The sequence below is a fragment of the Lissotriton helveticus genome, chromosome 7 (assembly GCF_964261635.1).
Source record: "Lissotriton helveticus chromosome 7, aLisHel1.1, whole genome shotgun sequence".
NCBI classification, from domain to species: domain Eukaryota; kingdom Metazoa; phylum Chordata; class Amphibia; order Caudata; family Salamandridae; genus Lissotriton; species Lissotriton helveticus.
Genome location: NC_136068.1, coordinates 138,121,320 through 138,146,681, shown reverse-complemented (window position 1 = coordinate 138,146,681; position 25,362 = coordinate 138,121,320). Strand labels below are relative to the sequence as shown.

Genomic DNA, 25,362 nt, shown 5'->3' with positions numbered 1-25,362 from the left:
ACACGAGAAGGGGTCTTATGAGGTGACGGCGGGAGAGTGATAGAGGAAACAGAATGATATAGCAGGGGTCGCTGAAGCTGAAAAGCACTGAGTGGAAGGGAGACGTTTAGGATTAGGGCAGGGTCGAGAAAGAGGAAACAGATGGAAAAATAGGGGAGAAAAGAGGAGGGGAAATTCAAAGGAAGGGAGAGAGGGGAAAAAACAGAATTGGAAACATAACTTGTAAACAAAGACGTAAAAGATTGAAGGACAAAATGTTAGACTGACATTGAATGAAGCACAGAAGACAAAAAAAAGGAAAAATGTTAAATGAGAGAAGTAGGGAAATAGACAAAAGGTGAAAAATTATAAGAGCTTTGGGTGCTTGTATCTTTAGCGCTGCCATATCCCGATTAGTACTCTTCTTTACTCTGAGTCCTAGTGTTCCTCATCCACACCCTCTTACTCAAGGTGATTATACTACACAGAGTTCCTTCTGGACTGTGTGTTGAGTTCTGGTTGGGAGAAGAAGGAAACTTAAAGTGTCACTTTGTGTACCTTTGAATCAGTGCTTTAAATGGGCCGGTACTCAGCGGTACTGAGTATCGGCACTTCTCAGTTTTCTGCCCCTGAGTACCGGAACTTAATTTCAGGCAAGGAGAGTACCGGTATTCTCAGAAGCAGCAGGGCTCAGGCCCTGAAGTACGGTTACCTGCAACGCAAAAACTGAAAAGGACACTTTCAAATGGAGCGTGTTTATGTGCCGCTCTGGCTGGCAACAGCCTGTGTATTTGTGTATTCCTGCTATGGGTTCAAAGGGCTTCAGCGCCCCCCCCCCCTTTCGTGTGTTTGGGCCGGGGCCCAGACAGCTCTGGGGCACACGCACAGCCGCACCTGAGTACTTCACAGGTCTTTAAAAGACCATTTGCTTATTAATGAGGCTTTGTTGTTTTTTCGCCCCTGCATCTCCACTCTGCATCTTGTTAGAAGAATTAGCCGCCCCACCCAACCCAAAAAAAATTCTTAGCGTCCACCCCCCCCACACACACACATAGAAAAAAGGACTAAATGTTGGCACTGGTCAACAGTTATTTCTATTTCTATGTCAATTAATTTTTCCATATATATATTTATATATGTTTGTGTTCAGTCTAGCCATATGGAACACACCACAGCATGGCCGAGCAAGTCTTTAATTTTCATGCTACAAAGGTACATGATCACACTCTACTCTAGCATGCAAATTAAAGACTTCCTCTGCCAAACTGAAGTGTGTTGCAAGGGGAGCATTGTGATTCTGGCCTCCTGTGATGTGCTTTGCAGGGGTTGATTCACCCTTCATTAAACCCTGCTGTGTTGCCTGAATTAAGTCAGGCAGCACAGTAAGAGAAACTTTCAAACAATTCTCTGTCCCTGGTGTCTTAGGAGGGCCAGAGGGAAGGTGAATCTTTTTTAAAAAAAACATATTTTATTGGTTTTATTAGCACACAAACCAGCGTTTAAATCATTTTACATTTAACCATCAGACATGTCTTCATAGTTTCTCCCAACTAACCCCTTGGATCCCTCCCCCCCTTTTAACAATTGGTGTGGGCATGGTTCCAGCATACAATTCCATTATTCAAAAGAAGCTTAACGGACAACTGCTCAGCTCAATTTTCATTACCGTGTGCACATGCTCGTACTCCATTCACTAGTCTTCATCCTCTATTTGTGAGTCCCGTAAGGCTTGTACCAGCGCTTCCCATGCCTGTGCCATCTCCAAGCTCTTGTCGTTGGCTGCTCGAGCTGCCTGCCTCAGTCTGACAATACTTTCACTGCTGGCCCACTTATATAATTCGGTTTTCCACCGCCCACTCGACGGGCCTTCTCTCGATTTCCAATGCCAAGTTATCTCTCTCTGAGCCAGTATTAGCCCTAAATCACCTCAGACCAATAATTTCCCAACTTCGGGCAGTCCCACAGCATATGCTCCAGTTCCACAGCTGGTGCCGTGCATCTAGGGCATGCTGCATCCCGGGCCTGGAAATATTTCTGGATCTTCCCCGGGGTCAAATATGCTCTGTGCAATATGAAAAAATGCACCTGATGGAATCTTGCATTTCTGCTCCCCTTCCATGCTCTCCTAAGAATGTGGCCCCATATCGTGTCCGGTATCGGTCGCCCTATATTCGTTTCCCACTTCAGTTTCAAAGCTTCTAATGGCTTCAGGCACTCAAGCAGCATTCGGGAGTGTAGGCAAGTTACCGCTTTAAATGTCCCTGCAGCCATTACAACATATTGGCATGCCATGGTGGTCAATGGCTCCGCCTGTCCTCCCCTCAGAGGGAAGGTGAGTCTTCACAGTAAAGTGTAAATGTTCGGGCTCACCCGACCCTCTCTCAAAACCGGGACATTTGTTCATTTATGAAATAAGTGTCGGTATATTTCCCGAAAATCCGGGACGTCTGGTCACCCTAAATTAGTGAGTACCTGCACTTTTAATTTTCCATTTAAAGCACTGCTTTGAATGAAACTATTTACAGTCCTTCCTTCAGATTGTGCATCCTTCACATGGGAGCAAGGATGGGAAGGATATAAATCATACATGGACTCTGTCCTTTCTCTGAAGGAAGAGGCTGATTTTGAGAAGTGTGGAGATCCATGCATGACCCGGTATGCGGACAACCATGCTGCAAGCATTTTCGTGGTAGTGTTTTATGGCTTTTGATGCCAATGCAGGTGACATCACCCTGCTTCGTCTTGGTGGGTCTACTAGAGAAAAGCCCACAGTTTCTTATTCGCACATACTAAGGTGATTGGCAGTGCTGATAAACGTAGGGCCAATGTGGCCAACATATGTGTGCTTACATCTTGGACTAAAAGATGAAGCAAATTAATTCCTTGCTGTCCCTGTGAATGAGACGTAAATGGCGACCTTGAGCTGTATCTGCTACTAGCACAGTGGAAAAGGTGTGTGCAGTTAATGGGACCATTGAAGATGCTCCCGCGTTCTAAGACTTTCTGATTCCGCCACTTTTCACAATACCTCTTTTCCAGATGAATAAGCAGCCGTCAAGTCAACATGAGTGGGTTTGAGGAAGCGATCAGCAGAAAGCATTCAGTGTTGAGTTCCACATTGATTTATATTGTTCCTCAAAGCACCACTCTTATTAATAATGCCCTTATGGAGTAGGACACAGCCTTTTGCAGTGTGAGCTGTGACTGGTGGGTTACCTCATTGCCAAGGTCAGCCACACCCACACCTCAACTGAGCAAAAAAATTCAACCATAATGTAATGATAATTGCCAATCTTGGCGCAATCATAAATTCCACTTCTACCATTATGGACATTCTCTAAGGGTTGCTGTTAACTGCATCTATGAAACGTCTTTTACCCGAAGTTCTCAAGGCGCTGATCACTATTTTACCACAAATGTTAGGGTCAAGAATCTACAACGGCACGGGAAGAAGAAGACCTGCTGATACAGCTGAGTTTTAAGTTTTCTTCTCAGGTTTCCAAGGGCTGGCTTAATCTCAGGTCTCTGAGAAGATTGTGGCTTTAGCAGCAGTGATTGAAGAGCGGCCTCCTCTCTTGGAGTTCAAGAAACATGGAGGTCTTCACAAACGGCTCTCGCCTGAGCCTTTGAGCCAGAGAGTATGATACTGTAGTTTACTGGTGTACAGTAGTCCTCTTATGGACACATTTCTAAATTAGAGGGCACTTTTTGAATATCCTTCGTAGAATGGTAGTCAATGTAGCGTCTCCTTGAATAGGACACATTACAACGCAAACTTTTACAGTGCAGTTTTTACATTGCAACATCCATTACAACGCATGATTTTACAATGTATGCCATCAACACACATTTTTAGAAACTACACTTAAAACGCCTTCATTTACAACACATAATACTTTTAAGGCAACAGTAGTGTAAGTGTTGGATAGTTTAGGGGTAAAAAGTACTATTCCCACTCCAGTGAGTGCAACAGTAGGGTAAGTGTTGGCAGAGGCGTAGCTAGAGCGCGTGGCACCCTGGGCTATCCCTCAGATTGCCGCCCGGGGGGGGCTCAGGTGCTGCGGAAAAAGGATGGCGAGCACTTGAAAGAAGTCAGAGAGACACTTAGTATCGCTGCTAATAGTTACCTCGATCATGCAAGTTACATGCACATACATGACACGGTCCAAGGCTACACAGTTGAATACACTATATAAGGGCTACAGTATGAATTAGCTTCCAGTGTAGTAGGGTGATGTTTTAAAAAAAATATGTCCTCTACTCAATGTGTTTGACACCAGGGTTATATGAATGATGTAGAGTGGGAACAATGTGGTGCTGCAGGATGTTTTCAGGTCATTCAAATTTTTGAATGCCCTAAATGTTCACTGCAAGATGATCTAAGTCAGCGGTGGCCATCAATAGTCGGCTAGGCCAGCATGGCTTGATCCATGATACAGTTTTAGAATATGTGCATAGTATACATTTACATGCCGCAAATCTAAATAGGACTTATTTACTTATCAGTTATTTTGAAAATATGGCAGGAATCTGGAGTTGCATTGGCCACCCCTGCTCTAAGCTTTAGTTCAGAAGCTGCACATCTCTGCAAATCAGATGTCTCCTTCAGGGGCAAAACAAAATCCTCTGTGGCGCGAGGTGGCCCCAAACCTTTTAGGGGGCCCCCATTCAACCCAAAGCCTATGAATACTTATGAGATATTGGGTACTTGGGGCCCCTTATCACAATCTGGAGGGGTACCCCATCAGTTTGTGTTACGCTACTGGTGTCCTTAGGGTTCATGTTGATGTCTGATTTTTCATGGTATTGGGCAGTCACTGTAATGAAGACAGTGGTTGGTGACTGTTGTCACGTCTTCATCGCCCTAGCAAGATTCTTTTGACCAACTTTATTTCGTTATATTTCATTATTTTAAACAACAGTTATTTCAGAGCGTCCTGCTTTATAGGTTGCGGTGGTAGTGTCCCCTGTGGATGCCTCACATGCCCTCCTAGGATGAGTTTACAGCATTTTTCTGATGGCAAATTAATCTGCTCAGCTAAAGTGAGCTGGCCAACAAGAGGCAAGGGGAGGTGATTTTTGTTTTCAGTACACTCCCTGTCCAAGGGAGTTTCAACTTAATAGTGCCCCATTCGCCATTGAAAAGGCAGACATTAATACACCCCCCCCCCTTCAATTAGTATTTTGGAACTGTGTTGTCATGTGACGTCTCACTATGACAGAGAGGAGAAACCTTATGCCAGAGGTGCCACTGAAATTATTAGACTCTGCGTCCTAGAATTATTCCACAAAAATATGGATTTGCTGCACTTTACACATAATCTGCCATCTGCTATATAAATTGCAGATCTCTACATAAAACGTCACTAGCTCAGATGCATCATAAGTTGGTGCCATACAGTTTCCAGCTGTAGAAGATAATTTCATTGACCGGATGCCACCAGCACTAAAGCTGGTGCGTCATTAGCTCTGCGGTCAGGGCATGAGGCTGCCTCCTACTTGACAGGTATGTTGGGACGTACAAATGACAGGACACGGACTGCTTTGCTAACCATCCAAGTGCCAGAGGCATGCATATTTAGCTTTTTCACTAACCTGCGGCCATCACCATGCGCTAACCAAAGCAACCCTGGTGTGCAGGGGTAACATCGGGCTAGATCACGACCAAACCCTCCTTGAGTGTCACACATGTCCCACTACAATGAATTGCAGGACAGCTCTGATCCCAGTATTCGAATGCATCCCCTCATTTGTCAGTCAGTCACACTCTATTTCCATTCCAGAATAACCAACAATAAGGTGTGATGAGATGTTGCAATGCAGATACATAGCATGAGCAAAGCTTAAAACTATCAAAACATGGGGAAAAAGATCAATAAGTCTCCACAGGTCCTTGAACGGCCCAGAGTAGCTTCTGAGATCCTGATGAAACCAGGATTGGCAAAGAAAATAGAAATGGCCTTGAAAAGCGTGAACATTTTTTTAATGTCTTTTTTAATAAACATTTGCAATATCCAAAAATAAATTGCCAAATGTATAAAAAAGTGAAAATGAAGCAGTGCCTCAGCAGACTTGACATACCTCCCCTGATATTGAAGTGCCATCCTTTTCAGGTGGCTAAGCACATACGAGCTGGTAAAGTACTGTCACTCGCAGTGCACATCAGCAAATGGGCCAAGTTGACTGCCGCATTGAGCCCATACCATGGTGGGCGCAAGTAAATCTGACTGACAGTATGAGCAGCCCAATGGATGAATTGGGGGAACCGAAAGCCCTGTATTTATTTTTTCATTACGTTTGGGATAACATGAGGCGTCTCTAGACCAGACCTAAGCACACTGACTGCAAAATTATAGGATCAGAAACGAAGACTTGCAAAATCTCGACCACATGTAAATATCTCCCGACAAAAAGCCGACTTGCTTCTAAGCACACCATCAAACAGTTACCTCACCCCCCGAACCTGATAAAATTGAAGTTTAAGATTAACCCAGTCTTGCAAGAAATGGAAAGAAAGTGAGTTTTATTGCACTTATACATTTTATACCTGCTAATACCGGCGCTCATTTGCAAGGTAAACTGCTCACCTTTTGGTTTCTTGCATATGAAGCTCCCCTCACATTCCACAAACAGTGCTCTTGCCAGGTTTAAATGTCCCGTCCTCGCAAGCACCAGGATACCCCTGCACCCCACCCAAGCTCCGCTGCACAGCGCCGTCCACTGGAAGCGCAATCACTACTTTGAGTCCCGACCCCAGCCGGCGAGCACAATGAACCCGGACGCCTCCGCCCGGCGCAGTCAACCTTGCAGAAGTTAATTCTGCGTGCGACTGGCCTATTCTCGTGGTGTTGGCGTGCGTTTGCTGCACGCTGCAGGCAGCAGTTGCAAGCAGCAGGTGGCGGTGCACTTGCAGTTGCACTTCAAACGGGCATGCCTGTGCAGCACTGGTGGACGGTGCAGCGGCCTTTATAATTTATTTGGGGACACTACTGTAACGACTGACAGTAGTGTCAGTCAGTGAGTGTCCCCAAATAAATTATAAAGGTCGCCGCAACGGGCCACCAGTGCCGCGCGGCCTCCGCCCCCCCAAATGGTGCCGCCTGGGGCGGACCGACCCCAAACTACGCAGCTGTGTGTTGGATAGTGTAGGGGTAAAAATTACTATTCCCGCTCCAGTGAGTGCAACAGTAGGGTAAGTGTTCAGATTACTTACCTTATAATGCGTTGTAATAGCACCAGGACCGGACTGGGAACCGAAACCGGCCCTGGCAAACTGCTCGGCCGGCCCCCAGGAAGGGGGGGCAGCTGAGCTATTTCCTACGGCCGATATTGTCGGCCTCCAGTAACAAAAACGCCCCATGGGGGCCCAAAAACAGCCCCTACCCTAGCGGCCCACCTGGGAAATGCCCGGTCCTGAATTGCATGCGTTGTAGTGGCATGCATTGTAATGGCATGCGTTGTAGTGACATGCAATGTAATGGCTGCGTTGTAATGGCATGCGATGTAGAGGATGTTGTGTTGTAATGACTGCATTGTAAAGGTAGTGCGTTGTAATGACTGCGTTGTTCTGGTTGTTTCCCGGCTCCTTACTCGAAGAGATGTTATCTTTTTATTCTTTACCGAAGATAATTCTTCCTGCAACATTCTGTACAAGCCGCAATCTACATAAGATATTCGAGGGAGCTTGCCATACCAAGCATTCAATAGCCAAACATTGAAGTGATGGCTGCTCAAACCACAAAATTCTGATGTTTTGCGGTCGACAGAAGGAAGCTTCTTAAGCTGATAGAAACATGATTTTGTAACATTCATGAGTTGTGGGGCAAAGCCCATTTCCTGAGTTAACCTGTTGCATGCTCGCGTCGGCCGACGCAAGCACTACCTCTGGGGTGCTCCGCACGACCAACGGTCGACGCACCCCACCCACTAGGTGGAACGCCGCACCACGTCTGAATATCTGCCGCGGTAAACGGGTTAATGGTACACTTATATTTTTTAATGCTGTTGACATGGCATGTTGAGGCACTTCCCCTGAATTGTTTTGAAAAGGAGGATCTTTGAAAACTGCTTTCCCTTCAGGTCCAAAATAAATAAATAAAAATCCTAGTCTTTATGCTGTTCGCTCGGAGTTCATCATTCACAGACATATCCACATACATTTGAAGCTCTTCAAGGGTTTTTATTTTACCCCCAATTTTGTTCCAAATTTGTGTCGTGCATAGATGGTATAAAAGCTATGGCATAAGAGACACTGATGGAGCACCCATCATATTGTCGCGAGGAGCTACCGAGGCTCCTATATCTCACAGATTCTCATATGCTCTGGGTGGCATGAGGAGCCCCTGAATGGTGAAGTCCCTCTGCTCTGCCAGGCCTTCATGGGACTGTTTTACACCTCTGTATAAAGGACATCGGCTGTGACGAAACTTTAGAGGAACCCCACAGTTCAGGTTGGAACTTTCCAATATGAGTGGTCCAAGTTGCACTCCCAAGAGCTGGTTTGGCAAGAATGACCTGAACCAGGTCATTGACCAGGTGGAACCATGTAACACTTTGGCTACCCTTTGTAAAATATTGTCCCCAGAATGTCAATTGGATACATTCGAGGACAAAATATAAACAAGCATTTGCAATGCAATAGGTCTCGCATTAGGAAAGTTTGAGCTATTGGTCTTGTAAATGACACATTTTTTATTTATGTGTTGGTTTTGAAAATAGCGAAATTAATAGCTTTGTCATTTACAATGCCAATACTTTTATCTTTTGCAAATGTGACACCTATAGCAATTGTAATGCAACATGTTTTGTATTTACGTGACTTAGATGTATTGATATTACAAATAACAATGGCTTTTAATTTTTTTAAATAATTAATACTTAAATAAAAGTTATTGTAATTTATAATGGCAATAGCTTAAACTTTTGTAAATAACTTTTGTGAAGATTATGTTCAGTGTATTTTATTGTGACGAAAATCCAAGAACAGAAGTGAAATATTAACATCTTTTTGTGACATTTGTAATAAAGCTTGGAACATTGAGAGAAAATATTTGAACCAGTTATTGTTGAATGGTTTCACAGATTGATACTGTGGTGGCGCTGAGTGATGTTGTGGTGGCGACGAGTGATGCTGTGGCGTTCAGTGATGCTGTGGAAGCGCATAGTGATGTGGTGCCCCGGAGTGATGCTGTGGTGGTGCGATAGATAGATAGAGTGAGGGCGATAGATAGATAGAGTGAGGGCGATAGATAGATAGAGTGAGGGCGATAGATAGAGTGAGGGCGATAGATAGAGTGAGGTCGATAGATAGAGTGAGGGCGATAGATAGCTAGAGGGAGGGCGAAAGATAGCTAGAGGGAGGGCGAAAGATAGCTAGAGGGAGGGCGAAAGATAGCTAGAGGGAGGGCGAAAGATAGCTAGAGGGAGGGCGAAAGATAGCTAGAGTGAGCGCAATAGATAGATAGAGTGAGGGCGATAGATAGATAGAGTGAGGGCGATAGATAGAGTGAGGGCGATAGATAGAGTGAGGTCGATAGATAGAGTGAGGTCGATAGATAGATAGAGTGAGGGCGATAGATAGCTAGAGGGAGGGCGAAAGATAGCTAGAGGGAGGGCGAAAGATAGCTAGAGGGAGGGCGAAAGATAGCTAGAGTGAGCGCAATAGATAGATAGAGTGAGCGCGATAGATAGATAGAGTGAGGGCGATAGATAGAGTGAGAGCGATAGACAGAGTGAGGGCAATAGATAGATAGAGTGAGGGCGATAGATAGATAGAGTGAGGGCGATAGATAGATAGAGTGAGGGCGATAGATAGATAGAGTGAGGGTGATAGATAGAGTGAGGGCGATAGTGAGGGAGATAGATAGAGTGAGGGCGATAGATAGAGTGAGGGCGATAGATGTGTGTGATTGTGTGTGTGGTTGGGTGTGGTTGGGTGTGTGGTGGGGTGTGTGGTGGGGTGTGTGGTTGGGTGTGGTTGGGTGTATGGTTGTGGTTGTGTGTGTTGTTGAGTGTGTGGTTGAGCGTGTGGTTGAGCGTGTGGTTGAGCGCGTGGTTGTGCGTGTGGTTGTGCATGTGGTTGTGTGCGTGTGATTGTGTGTGTGTGGTTGTGTGTGTGTGGTTGTGTGTATGTGTGGTTGTATGTGTGTGTGGTTGGGTGTGGTTGATAGAGGGAGGGCGATGAAGGGAGGGCGATAGAGTGAGGGCAATAGATAGATAGAGGGAGGGCGATAGATAGATAGAGGGAGGGCGATAGATAGATAGATGGAGGGTTGATAGACGGAGGGCGATAGAGTGAGGGAGGGCAATAGATAGATAGAGTGAGTGAGGGCGATAGAGTGAGTGAGGGCGATAGAGTGAGTAAGGGCAGTAGAGTGAGTGAGGGCGGTAGAGTGAGTGAGGGCGGTAGAGTGAGGGCGGTAGAGTGAGGGCATGAGGGCAGTAGAGTGAGGGCGGTAGAGTGAGTGCGTGAGGGCGGTAGAGTGAAGGCAGTAGAGTCAGGGCGTGTGGGTGGTAGAGTGAGGGCAGTAGAGGCGGTAGAGTGGTAGAGTGAGGGCAGTAGAGTGAGGGCGGTAAAGTGGTAGAGTGAGTGCAGTTGAGTGAGGCCGTGAGGGCGGTAGAGTGGTAGAGTGAGGGCGGTAGAGTGGTATAGTGAGGGCAGTAGAGTGAAAGCGTGAGGGCGGTAGAGTGGTAGAGTGAGGGTGGTAGAGTGAGGGCATGAGGGCAGTAGAGTGAGGGCGGTAGAGTGGTAGTGTGAGGGCGGTAGAGTGAGGGCAGTAGAGTGGTAGAGGAAGGGCGGTAGAGTGAGGGCGGTAGAGTGAGGGTGGTAGAGTGGTAGTGTGAGGGTGGTAGAGTGAGGGCCTGAGGGCAGTAGAGTGGTATATTGAGGGCGGTAGAGTGTAGGTGTGAGGGCGGTAGAGTGGTAGAGTGAGGACGGTAGAGTGAGGGCATGAGGGCGGTAGAGTGGTAGGGTGAGGGCGGTAGAGCAGTAGAGTGAGGGCGGTAGAGTGGTAGAGTGAGGGTGGTAGAGTGAGGGGTATAGAGTGGTATAGAGGGCGGTAGAGTGAGGGCGGCAGAGTGGTAGAGTGAGGGTGGTAGAGAGGTAGAGTGAGGGCGGTAGAGAGGTAGAGTGAGGGCGGTAGAGAGGTAGAGTGAGGGCGGTAGAGCAAGGGCGGTAGAGTGAGAACGGTAGAGTGGTAGAGTGAGGGGATCGAAAATCAAACATTTTCATATAAACAGACAAAAAACCGTTATACATTCATAAATGTGAACAAACTCAAAAATATCAAAAAATAATAATTAAATAGAAAAACAACAGCAAAACAATATTACAACTCCCTCGAGTACATGCACGTGAACATGGCAGGTGCGAAGCCATGGGGATTTCAGCTTTGTTTCGGTCCAATTAAACAAACACGCCTGAAAACAATGATTTGTAAATGAAAAGTCCAGGACGGTGAAAATGCTACCACAAAGATGTGTTGTGAGGTTGTGTCCCTGCCCCAACGATACAAATAGCTTTCGGTTAAAAAGTGAGGACTGCCTGAAGGTGTCACTTATGGATGTATGATGATACATCGCTAACCGCCACAACGCCAGCAATGACCATGCCGTTTTTACATCGCAAAAGGCATCACATCGCACGCATTCAGTGCGCATGCTGTCCCCACGCTATTGTAGTGTATCTGCCGCTTTAGGCAAATACATCGCCGGTCATCACATCGCATGCTAGAAAATCGTTTTCCCGAAAGTGTTTATTATAGTCCAGACTTTGGGGCCGATTAGGATGGCGGACGGACTTGCGTCCGTCCGCCATCCCAGAGGTGGAGGGACCGTCCGCATGGACTGCGGAGGTCCCTCCATGCAAATCAGGATGTGACCGCCACCCTGGCGGTCACATCCTGGATATTTAACATTGCGGCGGTTGCTGCTTCAAGCAGCACCCGCCGCAATGTTAAAAGTGCATGTAAATGCTGGGGGGTACCATAGGTACCCCCCATGTGCACCCCCCACCCGCCTACGCCCTGGGGGGCCCGCAACGGGCCCCCAAAAGCAAAAGTACACATGCTTTTCCACGGCGGAAAAACCGCCGCGGAAAAGCGTATTTACTAATGCTTCCTAATTTGGCTGACGGTGTCTAATAGACACTGCCAGCCAAAGGAGAGCTTTTCCGCCGCGGTTGTAATCCGACCGCGGCGGAAAAGCAGCGGACAGAATCCAAGACCCACCAGCCATCGTAATGCGGCGGTGGGTCTTTGGTGACTCCGCAGAGGATTTTCCGCCTCCTCCGGGCCGGAGGTGGCTTCCGCCGCCCCGGAGGAGGCGGAAAATCCTCTATCATAATCGGCCCCTTTATTAATATGGATTGCACGCAACTGCCATCTTCCGTGTTCGTGACAACCCATGTCATCTTGCATCAGTGGGTCTAAAGTGATAATTTTCTATAGTTTAAAAGTAACGTTTTTTTCATAGTGTAACCATATGTCATCTAATGTCAGCCCCGTGGCTATTGGTATAAACTCACGCAAAATGTCATAAGTCGGCATGCATCTGTCATCTTCCGTGTTCGTGCATACAATCTCCCATCTTATCTGTCATCTTCTATGTTAGTGCATACTATCTCCCATCTGCCATGTCCTGCAGCACCCCCGTGTCTATTGGTATGACGTCACCGCAGCACACGCATCTTGCATCAGTCATAATGCGCATCTGTCATCTGCACGCATCATGCAGCCTTTGCTACTATGTCATCCATGTGCCCCTGCTAATTGCATAATAATTTGTATTGATAGAAGTGATCGGCATGTGGGTCGGCATCTGTCATCTTGCAGGCATCTGCCATCTGCCGTGTTCGTGACCCCCATGTCATCTTGCATCAGTGGGTCTAAAGTGATATTTTTGTATAGTTTAAAAGTAATGTTTTTCCATGTTCAATACAACTAATTGCTAATTGCATAATAATAATGTTTTTTCATATTCAATACAACTGCACGTATCAATAATTTGTAATGAATACAAGTGATTGGCATCTGTATCGGCATCTGTCATCTTCACCATCTGTATCACTCGCATCTTACATCTCATTTGTCTTTTCTAATGTCACGCATAATGTCTATCTTCGCACTCCGAGTTCAATACAAGTAATTGCTAATTGCACATTGCAAATTGCACAATACTAACGGTTTTTTCTTATTAAATACAACTAATTGCATAATATTTTTTATAAAACACAAGTGATCGTTGCACGCATCAGTCCTACAACTAATTGCTAATTGCATAATATTTTGTATTAAATACAAGTGATCGGTGCATACAAGTAAATGCTAATTGCACAATACTATTTTTTTTTGCATATGAAATAGAACTAATTGCTAATTGCATAATATTTTTTATGAAATACAACCGATCGGTGCACGCATCAGTCGCCTCCCGTGTACCATCTCCCATGTCATGCCAGCACCCACGTGGCTAATGGTATGACGTCACCGCATGCCGTTGAAATCTCCCATATCATCTTAGTCTGCGTACAAGTGATCTCCCATGTTATCTGTCACCTCGGCACAGTCATCTAAGTGGGACGCATCAATAACTTTTATTGAGATCTACATCTCGTCTGATACAAATCTCGGCACTCTGCGTTTTATACATGTCGGCACTCTGCGTCTGATACACGTGATCTCCATACATCTCAAATCTCGGCTCTCTGCGTTTTATACATCAGTCATACAACGAATTGCTAATTCCATAATAATTTGTAGTATTAAATACAAGTGATCGGTGCATGCAACTAATTGATAGTCAGTCATCTCCCCTCCGCTGTGGCTATTGCTATGACGTCACCGGCACAGCAGTCACCTCCTGTGTACCATCTTCAATGTCATGGCAGCACCCCATGCATCAGTGGCCCGCATCAATAATTTTTATTTCGGCACTCTTCGTTTTATACATGTCGGCATACAGCTAATTGATAATTGCACGCATTAGTCACCTCCCCTCCGCATCAGTCACCTCCCGTGTACCATCTCCCATGTCATGGCAGCACCCCCATGACTATTGCTATGACGTCACCGGCACAGTCATCAATTTTTATTTCGGCACTCTGTGTTTTGTACATGTCGGCACGCGCATCAATAATTTTTATTTCGGCACTCTGCGTTTTATACATGTTGGCACTCCGCGTCTGATACAAGCGATCTCGGCACTCGCGCATTGTCATGGCTAGCGATGTTAATGTGAATGCGCATTAGTAGCATCCGTTCTAAAACCATGCGATGTAATGGCTCCTGTGATGTGAAAGTTGCGTTGCGATGGCAGCGCGTGAAAACACCGTCGTTGTAATGGGTGGTTCCCGTCACTTAGCAGTATTGTTTCTATAATCGGACTAAGAAAATTGGTAGAAAGCTGTAGCTGATATTAAAAGTTGAACCTAGCGCCACTGAGATGCCAAAGGGCGCAGTGTCACGTGCCACGCCTTTAGCCAGTTTGGGGCTTTTAGCCAACACCGTTTACTATTTTTGGACAGGGCTTGTGTTTAGACTTAATGCGTGCGGGCTTTCAACAGTTTCCCAAATAAAATCGCTTTGCGCCTATCGGACTGAAACTGGCTGTCCAGGGCCGGACTGGCTACCGGGCATTTTAGCATTCTGCAGAGCTGGGGGCTGATGTCACTGCGGTGGGGGCTAATTTCGTAGATGGAGACCTGCGTGTGCTTCGAAATCAACAATGCAAAACGAATTTCAATTTGCACATGCAGGTCCCCATCAACGGAATCAGCCCCCAGCTCTGCAGAATGCTAAAATGCCCGGTAGCCAGTCCGGCCCTGTGGCTGTCTCAATGCATTACACATGACATGCGGCTGTCTGGCTTGTCTGTCCGGTGTAACGAATTTCTATTTAATGTGACATCTGAAAATAAAATATAATTTGAGTCAGAACCGAGCAGGGCTGGAGCAGATCGGCTGAAGCCGGAGGTTCGCATTCCTCTTCTAATCTGCGCCGGGATCTGAAGGCGTCCAAGCGACAGACGATAGACAGAAGTGGAGCAGTCCTGCGCGAGCCGAGACCACTGGTAGCAGAGACAGGAGGGCGCGCGCTTCCCCAGGGGGAACGGCAAAAAAAAAACAAGGGCAGAGTGCTTTAACAGCTACGGGTAAGGGAAAGGACATACAACAGAAAGCAAAAGCGTTCGCGCACATTCACAGCAAACAGCCAGCAGCAAAAGCGCGCTCACAAGGACAAATCTGACACTGAAAAAGCACGCGTCCGACGCGTGTCCACATTCAAGTAATAATAATAAGGGAGTTTTATAAAGCGCGCGGTTACGCTCATCTAGCGTGTCCCTGCGCTAAGACAGAAAAACTCAAGCAAGCAGGCAACAGAGTCAGCTCGAGTTACCGTGTGTAGAGATGTGTTTTTAGCTTCTTCCTGAAGCCGGCTTCAGACGATTCTAGGCGAAGGTCCAGAGGTAAGGCGTGCCAGCCTTTCGCCACCAAGTAGCGAAAGGATCTCCCTCCCATGCGAGCCTTTCTTGTCCTAGGGACCATTAATAGGCCACCATGGGAGGAGCGCAGAGCTCGCATAGGTTCATATCTGGAGACCAGACTCTGGAGTGGTGCTGGTGCCCTCCCATTAAGGATTCGATGGCAGGTGCAGAGGGCCTTAAACTCGACCCTGCTCCTCACTGGAAGCCAGTGAAGAGTCTGAAGGGCTGCTTTGGAGGCCGATCTTTTAGGAAGCTTCAGAATGAGGTGAGCTGCCGCATTCTGCAGCACCTGGAGACGATTTAGTACCTTACTGGTTGCTCCTAGGTACAGTAGATTGCCGTAGTCCAGGCGCGATGTGACGAGCGCATGTACCAGCGTCCTACGGGCCGACATGGGAAGTAGATCTAAGACCTTCCGCAGACTTTTTAGGACGCTGAAACAGACACCCACCACACGGCCTGTCTGCGGTCCAAAGGATAAATCAGCATCAAGCCAAACTCCAAGTTTCTTGGCTTCCCGACAGGGGGTAGGAGCCTCGCCTAGGCAAGAGGGCCACCACGCCGACGACCACACAGATGGGCTCCCCCCCACCACGAGCACCTCGGTCTTATTGCCATTTAGTTTGAGGCTATTGGTGGACATCCAGGTTGCCAACTCCTGCATACAGGTTCTGAATCGGTCCACCGCAAGACCGGGCGCACGCGATAGGGAGATAGCCAACTGCGTATCGTCGGCGTAGGATACTATGTGCAGACCATAGCCCTCCACAATAGAGGCCACTGGGGAGACATATAAATTAAATAGGGTGGGGCTCAGGGACGAGCCCTGGGGCACGCCCTGTCCCAAACAGATCTCCCCCGAATAGCATTCATCCTGGCGGACCTGGAAGCGTCTCCCTGTCAGGAAGGACTGGAACCATCTAAGTGCAGTACCCGATATCCCTCCATTGTTCAGACACTGTAGCAAGGTGGTATGTGCTACAGTGTCAAATGCCGCACTTAGGTCCAGTAGGATGAGGGCCATGGTCTGCCCTTCATCCACCCCCTGGCGTAGGGTCTCCACCGCCATCAGGAGCGCCGATTCAGTTGAGTGGTGGGGGCGGAAACCAAACTGGGTGTCATGCAGGAGGACAGCCTCCTCCACGGAATCCATTAGTTGTACATTAATCGTTTTTTCTGCCACTTTAGCCAGATAGGGCAGCAGGGAGATAGGTCGGAGGTTCTCTAATTTTTCAAAACTGATGTTTGATTTCTTCCTAAGGGGTAGAACGACCGCCTGCTTCCAGTCTCTAGGCACTGTCCCAGTCTCAAATGACAGGTCTAGCAGGTACCTGATGTAGGGTTCCAGTACTGGCAAGCTATCGGCTAGCCGTTTAGGCGTGGTGGGGTCCCGAGGGGATCCAGACTTGATAGATCTGCATATCTTTAGGAGGTCCTCCGGGGGCGGGGTAACGAAGTTGGTCAATCTGTGTCTATTCCCCCAATCCCTCAGGATTTCCACGAACTCAGTCCCTGCCATGGGGTGACTAGGAAATGACGAGTAGATTTTAGTTACCTTCTCGGCGAAAAAGTTCGCGATCTTATCACAGGATTCCGCCGAACACTCATCTGGGGCAGTAGCTGGTTTCCCACACGAGAGAGATTTGTAAAGCAGAAAAAGCTCCCTCGTGGAGTTGCCAGCCTCACTGATTCTAGTGGCATAGTGTACAGCTTTGGACTTCCTAATTAGCCCATGGTAGAGTCGCCTCTCAGTTAGGTAAGGCTCCCTAGTTTCCGTTGAAAAGGCCACTCGCCATTGCCTTTCTACTCGCTTCAGTGCTGCCTTTGCAGCCCGCAGCTCATCACTGTACCACGGGGCAGTTTTCTGAGTGCGACCACCTAATTTAGCACGAGAGAGTGGGGCCGTGCAGTCAAGTGCCTCAGTGATACGTCTGCAAAGGTTGGAGTTAGAAGTGTCCGCATCATCCCCCCCGGACTCCCTCCTTTGATAAGTGCCGCACAGAACTTTGCCTGGGAGAAGTTTGCCCATCTCCGCCTAGAGTGGTATAGCGGTGCTGGCACCAATAATCTTCTCCCGGGAATACGTACGGAGAATGGTACCAGATAGTGATCCGACCATGGGATAGGGATGGGAGTCATTGCTTCTACATCCCCCCAGTTGACAAATATGGGGTCTAACAAATGTCCCAGCTGGTGAGTGGGACCACCTACTATCTGATTCAGTTGGAGGGTTCCTAGCGCCTGGCAGAGGTCCTTGGTAGCGTTGTCTGTGGGGTTATTCAGATGTAGATTAAGATCCCCCAGTACCAAGATTTTGTCTCTACGCAGCGCAGCCTCCATAATGCCTTCTACTAGACTCTCCCCAAACCGGGCCATAGGGCCTGGGGGTCTATAGATAAGGAAGCCCTTCAACGTACAGTCTTCTTTTACTTTGATGGTGAAGTTCCCCGCCTCACTATCTAAAATGGGGGAAGTATCCAGTTGACATCATAGGCTTTGCTTAGCTATAATGGCGATACCCCCTCCTCTACCATTGGGTCTATCCTGCCTAAGCATAGTATAGCCCTCCGGTAGTGCTTCTAAGCATCAGGGGTAGAGCCTTCATCCAGCCATGTCTCAGTGAGAAACAAAAGATCTCACTGTTTCTCAGTGAGTAGGTCATAAAGGTCTAGTCTGTGCTTCCGCAGGGAACGTACGTTGAGAAGACCACAGGCCAGGGTAAGGTCTCCCGATGCCACCTTTCTACCTAGATCATAGGAGAAGTGGCAATGTTCACAGGCTATATTATCCTCCACTCTCATCGTATGTAAGCATGTGTTGGCAGTAGTATTGCGAAAAGCCAACAGCTCCTGCCTGCTCCACCGTATGTGTCCCACCTGATGGACATAGGGTCCGGCCCTGGACCGCGCCCGATCGCGGACGGGCGCAGACGGGCTTGCCTTTTGCGCGCCACCGGCGCGCCCGCTGCGCCCGTCCGCTGCGCGGCCGGGAGAGGCACATGACTTAAGTAGGAAAATGAAAGGGGCGTGACCTGGTGCAGAGGGGGCGTGGCCTGGCCGGGGGGGGGCTTCCCCGAAATGGCGTCGGTGTTATAAGCGGCCCCGCAGCAGCGTTAAGATCGGCTGCGCGGGAGGATGATGTGGCAAGAGCGTGAGGTAAAGTGCAAATGCAATCACAAGTAAAACACAGGAATACAATTAAAAACCTTTGTTGCTCCCGGCTTTCCGCCTCAGGAGTTCGTGCTGTCTGGCTGCGCGGTGTTTAGAGCGCGCTATAAAGGCTAGGGGGGCGTGGCCTGGCGCAGAGGGGGCATGGCCTGGGCGGGGGGGCTTCTCCGAAATGGCGTCGGTGTTAGAAGCGGCCCCGCAGCAGCGTTAAGATCGGCTGCGCGGGAGGATGATGTGGCAAGAGCGTGAGGTAAAGTGCAAATGCAATCACAAGTAAAACACAGGAATACAATTAAAAACCTTCGTTGCTCCCGGCTTTCCGCCTCAGGAGTTCGTGCTGTATGGCTGCGCGGTGTTTAGAGCGTACTATAAAGGCTAGGGGGGCGTGGCCTGGCCGGGGGGGCTTCCCCGAAATGGCGTCGGTGTTAGAAGCGGCCCCGCAGCAGCGTTAAGATCGGCTGCCCGGGAGGATGATGTGGCAAGAGCGTGAGGTAAAGTGCAAATGCAATCACAAGTAAAACACAGGAATACAATTAAAAACCTTCGTTGCTCCCGGCTTTCCGCCTCAGGAGTTCGTGCTGTCTGGCTGCGCGGTGTTTAGAGCGCGCTATAAAGGCTAGGGGGCGTGGCCTGGCCGGGGGGGCTTCCCCGAAATGGCGTCGGTGTTAGAAGCGGCTCCGCAGCAGCGTTAAGATCGGCTGCGCGGGAGGATGATGTGGCAAGAGCGTGAGGTAAAGTGCAAATGCAATCACAAGTAAAACACAGGAATACAATTAAAAACCTTTGTTGCTCCCGGCTTTCCGCCTCAGGAGTTCGTGCTGTCTGGCTGCGCGGTGTTTAGAGCGCGCTATAAAGGCTAGGGGGGCGTGGCCTGGCGCAGAGGGGGCGTGGCCTGGCCAGGGGGAGCTTCCCCGAAATGGCGTCAGTGTAAGAAGCGGCCCCGCAGCAGCGTTAAGATCGGCTGCGCGGGAGGATGATGTGGCAAGAGCATGAGGTAAAGTGCAAATGCAATCACAAGTAAAACACAGGAATACAATTAAAAACCTTCGTTGCTCCCGGCTTTCCGCCTCAGGAGTTCGTGCTGTCTGGCTGCGCGGTGTTTAGAGCGCGCTATAAAGGGCAGGGGGCGTGGCCTGGCGCAGAGGGGGCGTTACCTGGCCGGGGGGGCTTCCCCGAAATGACGTCGGTGTTAGAAGCGGCCCCGCAGCAGCGTTAAGATCGGCTGCGCGGGAGGATGATGTGGCAAGAGCGTGAGGTAAAGTGCAAATGCAATCACAAGTAAAACACAGGAATACAATTAAAAACCTTCGTTGCTCCCGGCTTTCCGCCTCAGGAGTTCGTGCTGTCTGGCTGCGCGGTGTTTAGAGCGCGCTATAAAGGCTGGGGGGGCATGGCCTGGCGCAGAGGGGGCGTGGCCTGGCCGGGGGGGGGCTTCCCCGAAATGGCGTTGGTGTTAGAAGCGGCCCCGCAGCAGCGTTAAGATCGGCTGCGCGGGAGGATGATGTGGCAAGAGCGTGAGGTAAAGTGCAAATGCAATCACAAGTAAAACACAGGAATACAATTAAAAACCTTCGTTGCTCCCGGCTTTCCGCCTCAGGAGTTCGTGCTGTCTGGCTGCGCGGTGTTTAGAGCGCGCTATAAAGGCTATGGGGGCGTGGCCTGGCGCAGAGGGGGTGTGGCCTGGCCGGGGGGTCTTCCCCGAAATGGCGTCGGTGTTAGAAGCGGCCCCGCAGCAGCGTTAAGATCGGCTGCGCGGGAGGATGATGTGGCAAGAGCGTGAGGTAAAGTGCAAATGCAATCACGAGTAAAACACAGGAATACAATTAAAAACCTTCGTTGCTCCCGGCTTTCTGCCTCAGGAGTTCGTGCTGTCTGGCTGTGCGGTGTTTAGAGCGCGCTATAAAGGCTATGGGGCGTGGCCTGGCGCAGAGGGGGTGTGGCCTGGCCGGGGGGTCTTCCCCGAAATGGCGTCGGTGTTAGAAGCGGCCCCGCAGCAGCGTTAAGATCGGCTGCGCGGGAGGATGATGTGGCAAGAGCGTGAGGTAAAGTGCAAATGCAATCACGAGTAAAACACAGGAATACAATTAAAAACCTTCGTTGCTCCCGGCTTTCTGCCTCAGGAGTTCGTGCTGTCTGGCTGTGCGGTGTTTAGAGCGCGCTATAAAGGCTAGGGGGGCGTGGCCTGGTGCAGAGGGGGCGTGGCCTGGCCGGGGGGGCTTCCCCAAAATGGCGTCAGTGTTAGAAGCGGCAAGCGGTTAGTGAAGTAAGCAAGAGGTATACTAAAGTATACAGGAGGTCTCGAATGCTCGACCTAAAAAAGAAATATTAACAGGCAAGTATGTCTATATTTTCTATGCTCAACTCGATAGGACACAGAGATGGATGGAGACTGACAAAGAGGAAGAAAGAGTGGGAAAAAGAGAAAAAAGGGAGAAAGTACTTGAGGACAGGTGTAGGTACATTAGGAATACCGATATCCCAATTGCGATTTTCTTTGAATCGGTATTCCTAATGTATGAAACTCATTGAGTTTCATTTAAAGATTCCTTGGGGGTCGCAAATGTACCTACCTCATGAATATTAATGACGTAGGTCGCAGTTTGCGAACCATTAGGAATCACAGCCATCACAGGGATGGGGTCCTGTTGAGATCAGGAGAACACCATGTCTGTAATTGCTTTTTCATAAAGCAATCTTTTTTTTGTTTTAATGCAACCCATTTTCCTTAAAGGAAAATTAGATGCATTTAAACAGAAAAAAACGAAACCTCGAAGTTTATTTTTTAAGAGGCAGGCAGTGTCTTAAAAAATATTTTTATTTACATTTGCAAAGGGAAAGGGATCCCTTGAGGACCTCTTGCCCTTTGTGTATAGGTTACCACCAGTTTTAAACTGGTGGTAAAGTATTACTGTTTTCCGACCATAATTCGGTTGCAAAACAGTAATACATACCATACCAATTCGGTATTTTGGAAGGGGTGCTCTAAACACATCTCTTTCAAATACAGAATTGCAAATGCAAAATGTGATTTGGCAATAAGTTACTGAATCGCATTTGTACATTTGAAAAAGCATTTTCCCGGTTGCAGATGGCCCGACTCTGCAAATTGGGAAGTTGGCGACCGGTAAAAATGCTTTCTACATCTGGCCCTAAGTAAATGTAAAAATAAAACTTACCGGGAGACATAGATACAGACACACAACCGAACACTACTGGCTGCTATACAAAAGCTGCCCATAACAATATCTGCTCACATTGAGAAACCATAGAGGCAGCCAGTGATCATGTATAGAGCTAGTGAGCATGGGTTTGAGACTGAAACTGGCTGACACAGACATGGAAAGCAGAGATATGGACTAGTAATAAATGAGATGGGCTACCTCAGTTCATACACTGTCCTAGTTTTAGTGATTTCTCTGATTTAACAAAGCATGTGTACATATAATCCTGAATCAGATAGGGGAACCACTTGAGGTGGCAGAAAATTAGCAAAATATTTGACAGTCTATGATACTATCAGTGGCATAAAGGTCTGTGTTAAACTGTTAGCAATCCTGTAAGTCTCACCATAAAGCATTATTGTATGGAACTCTGGAGGAAAGAGGGCAATTTACAGGTAGTGGTTCCAGTTGTCCACTTTGTGGATATTGTTGCCAATAACTACATGCTGTAGCATCATGTTATTCATGTATTACTGTGGATGTATTGTGTATAGCTCAGATTTAAGGCTAGTGAACAGCTGTACAAAATATAGTTTAGAATTATAATTTACATTACGATACGCATAGGTATACACATATTTATAAACTTGCTCTGCAACAGTAGTAATGTATCATAAATGCTAATCGAAAGAACATTACAACATATGAACAAGCACATCGGATCCAGAGGTTAGATTTCTGAAGTTACACAACATTTAGTAAACCTGTAACACCTCTGGTTCACAGCATGGGAGTGGTGGCAGATCTGATTGGCTGCCATTAAAATAGCCTGCCATGATGCATGGCATTGTTTGCTTTGCAGACCGTGTCCTACATGCCTTGGGTATGCCAGTGGTCTGCCTGCTAAGGGCCCACAGCAAGAAGTAATTTTCTTCTCAAGCATAAATGGCCATGAGGTATGACTGCACCATAGGGACGATAGAGTAATGCATAAATCTTTTTTAAATTTTGGGTAAGTATACGAAGGCCAAGAATAAATCCATCTATTTGGTTTTCATAGATCTATCGAGCGCTTTAGATTTAGTGAATCGTGACAAACTGTGGGACATAATGAGGGGGATGGGTGTTGAACCGGAACTATTATTATTGATTCACCGGCTCTATCTTGAACTTTCAGTGCAGGTGTGTTACGATTCCTCAGGTGAATGCTCCCCAGTTGTTGAGTCTACACGGGTGTTAGACAGGGCTGCATTTTGGCTCCTTTCCTTTCTCTTATCTATTTAAATGGGATAAGTCCCTTTTTGGTTGAAAATGGAAAGGACTTGGCGCAAATGTGGAATGAGTTGGAGCCCATTATGCTGTACACGGATGATGTCGCAGAGATTGCCCGCACAGCAAATGGCCTCCAAATCTTATTAGGTCTTTTCCTGTTATATATACGCAGGGGCTAGACCTTCAAGTTAACTTTTCCAAGCCTTTTGAAATGACTTGTGGACGACCAAAGACTAGGATGAAAACTTTTAGGATGGGAGACCACATTTTAGGGAAAGTAAAAAATGTACATTATTTTGGTATCGCCTTTAATAAAACGCTGAGCTAGTCGTCCTTTTTGACGGAAAGACTTCAATCCCTCAACAGAAATTCAGATGCTATTTTTAGATTTGCCCATATTTACAACATAAACCACTTAAAGAAATGATGGTTCGTTTTAAGAGCAAATGCATCTTGGTTGCCATTTACAGTACTGGATTGTGGGGCAACTGTAAAGTTGGTCCCCTGCAAAGAGCAGAAAACAGTCCTTGAAGACTGTTCTCAGTCCCAGCCAATATACCGAATTGAATCTGTCATGAAGAATTGGGGCTGACCTTTATGAACGATCTGATTGGCCTGGCCCTGTTATTGCTCTGGGCAAACATTTGGTTCACACCTGAACTTGCTGTTAATAGATGTTTTGTCAGTCATTAGACAAAGCGAAACAGATTCCCTGGCTGTTCTGTATTAAAAATACTTTATACTTACTGGGTCTGACAGACCGGTATGACAATCCATCCTGTATCAGGCGTGACCATAAATCGCTTATAAAAAAGTGCTATCTTACTCATTGTACAAACACTCACCCTGGACCTTGCCAGGCTAAAGTATCTGTTATTAGGTATGTCGCTGTCTACACAACAAACAGCATAGAGCACTAACTATGCTGGGTAGAGAATCCAACTCATCGATATTGGCTGACAAGTCTCCGTTTAGAGAAATTGCACTTTAAATTTGCCTTCCCTATAGCAGAGGTTTGGAGCAGGGACTTGCTGCCTTGTTGTTGCGATGGTATCGCTATTCAGAGCACAAGCCACTTTATTTTATTTTGCACATTGTACTTAGAACCAAGACATACTTTTCAGCCCCAGCCATTCGTAATTCCAAAGTTAGAACGCACAAAGAAGGGCTTATATACCTGCAATCTTAGACTTCCCGAGCCCTGTGTCATTCTGTACTAAATTTTATAAGATTTGCTTTTAATATTAGGAACAGATGCACAACGTAAAAAGTACATTGGGGAATATTATCAAGAACGCCGATAAAATTATTGTCCGCTTTAGCGGCAGGAAACTGCAGCTAAAGCTGCGATAATGGGCTTGATAATATGTCCTTGTGAATTCCCATAGCAGCCCAGGTTCTGGTGTTATCCTGGGCTGCTATGGGAATTCACAAGGGCATATTATCAAGCCCATCATCGCCGCTTTAGCGGCGGTTTCCTGCTGCTAAAGCGGCGATAATTTTATCGCCGTTCTTGATAATATGCCCCTGTATTTTTTATTTTTTATACCTGTATTTAGATTTTTAAATGTTTTATAAAGTTGGTGTAAGATACCTTTTATATTTTGTTGATTGTTTTATATGATGATATTTAATTGTATGTGCTAATTTTTGAGGTTTTTGTCTTCTTGGCAGAATAAAGGTTGTTTTGACTTGACTTTACCATTTAAACTGTCCCCTCTCTCCATGTTGGAGAATCTCTCAACAGAGTTGCAGCTACTAATTAAATAGCGAAGGAAATTCTACTGGCAAAATCCACCAACGAATGAATTAGCACTTCCTCCAGAAATGTCTGCCCTAAGCCAGAAAATAGAAAACTTGGACGTGGAGAATAACAAACGTTTTTTCCGGTCTACCCTACCTTATTTAGAATGAGTATATCTTTCCCATCTAAAACAGATTTTCCTTTAAACTTACACTTTTAAACTTTTGGTTATTTTTATATTTAATCATATAAATTTAGGGTACACTTGGAAGACTTCAGTATATTCAGATTGGGTATTAATAGATTATTTGTGGAAAACACTGAGTAAGCATGTGATGGGATGGGGTGAAGACAATGAATGAGAGATGTGGAAAAAGGAGAGAGGCAGGAGTGAAAGAGAAGCAGGGAGAATATGTGTTTGCTTGAGAGAGATAGGGAAGGCGGAGAGATAGGGCGAGAGAGAAAGGATGAAAACTGGGAAAAGATAAAGGTATCACACCTTTTATGGTATATGGATTACCGTGGAAACAGTACTGCCCAAAATAACCCAAATATGGAG

At 47.1% G+C, this 25,362-nt stretch overlaps 1 protein-coding gene across 2 annotated transcripts in view; it reads right to left on the bottom strand.

The window, feature by feature from the left end:
• Positions 1 to 25,362, bottom strand: part of MYLK2 (myosin light chain kinase 2) — a 158,764-nt gene that overhangs the window by 129,758 nt on the left and 3,644 nt on the right. The gene's annotated exons all lie outside the window — the stretch shown is intronic.